Source organism: Thermobia domestica, chromosome 5 (assembly GCF_964235325.1).
Source record: "Thermobia domestica chromosome 5, izTheDome1.hap1.1, whole genome shotgun sequence".
NCBI classification, from domain to species: domain Eukaryota; kingdom Metazoa; phylum Arthropoda; class Insecta; order Zygentoma; family Lepismatidae; genus Thermobia; species Thermobia domestica.
In genome coordinates, this window is record NC_137458.1 from 227,994,260 (window position 1) to 227,996,042 (window position 1,783).

Here is a 1,783-nt window from a genome sequence, read left to right on the forward strand (position 1 = left end):
TGATAGATATCAAAGAACATTACAAAAGTGTTTATTTATTTATTATTTATGGAATCTATAAGAAAACTAGAGATCCATTTCATCTTACCTTCTTGACTACGTGTTTTAAACACATACCTATTTATCTCAACAAAAACAGAAAATTTCAAAGGCTGAAGGTGGCCACAGGTGGTTTCCAGGCCACTCCTATCTACGGATATGATCTATAGTTTATATTCGTAATTAACATTGATGCAACTACAATTTGGAAGTGCGTGTTAACACGTCTTTGATAATAGGGTACTAGAAAAATGAAATGAAATCTTTGAGTTTTACGTCTCACGATTATACCATGTAACTAAAGGAGACGGAGATGATGAGAAATGAATGAAATGGCGGAATGAAGAAAGTGTGAGGAAACGGGAGAACCCCGAGGAAACCCCCACACGGTGTTTGTCCACCACAAATCCACTTGGTGCGAGCTAGGATCGAACCAGGAACCCTATGCATCAGAGGTGAACGTTCTACCATTGACACGCTGCGGCCCCAATAGGGTACTACAGTTTGAAATTCTCAGAATGAGAAAATTCCAATGAGGGATATTTTGTAAATGAAATGAAATCTGTAAGTTTTACGTCCCACGGTTATGCCGGTTAGGCTAAAGGAGACGATGATGATGAGTGATGAATGAAATGGTGGAATGAAGAAAGTGGGAGGAAACGGAAGAACCCCGAGAAAACCCACGCACACTGTGTTTGTCCACCACAAAGTTCACTTGGCGGGGACTGGGATCGAACCCGGGACCCCAAGAGGGATATTTTGTGTCTCTACCAAGAAAAAGCGTATAACTTTACGAAGAAATAGGTAAGATGCACTAAATTGAATTTAACTTGTTAAGTAAACTTGCAAGAGCTTCATATTTACTTTTGCTAATACTTAAAATTTCTTTACAACGCAGTAGCGTCATTTCAGATTTTGCCAGGGGAGGGGCAAAATGCTATACCGACATAAGAATTTCACATTTTTAGCTACTATATTAGTATATAAATGATTAAAAAACACAGATCTCCCAAACTCAGGTGGGGGGTAATTTTCCTCACCAAATGACGCCTCTGCTAGAATGTCATCGTGGGGCAACTACTCAGACGTGAATCTTCAGTTTAAGCTGGAATCCGAATCACCGTAACGTTTCAATGTTATCCTACCGAGAATCGAACTGAAGACCTTGTGCACCAAGGGCACAGGCGATAGACGTTAGACCAGCAGGAAAGACTTCCATAGTAATTACACAAAGTATTCCTTCAAAGTCTAAAATTTATTAAATTGCGTTCTTGTTATTAATTTATTTGGTGTTTTGTCTATTTTCTTTATCTAATACATCCTTGTTACCCTATACGTAAACACTGAGTAACAAATTGGAAGTACAGGGCACTGAAAATATATTGATTTCATATTATTTTCTAAATAGGGCCTATACCCTGAATGTCCTTGTATAGATTAGCAGTTTTTGAAAACAATTTTAATATATCCTTCAACGAATCAAGCTAAAATCAGATTAAGCAATTCATTACTTTTGAGCTATTTTTTTCGTAACCTGAGAAAACTATTAACTTAACTTTATGACTACAAACAAACGGGAATTTTGCACTCGCGTGCCACCTATGATCGACGTTTTTAAACACTTCCTCAATTTTTATTTTCCTTTGCCAGACGCGCTCTTCTTGTCGGAAGCCTAAGTTTAGAAATGTGGATGAAAATAGATACAGAGGGCGTTAAGTAGTGGAAAGAAAAAAAAAGTTTTGAA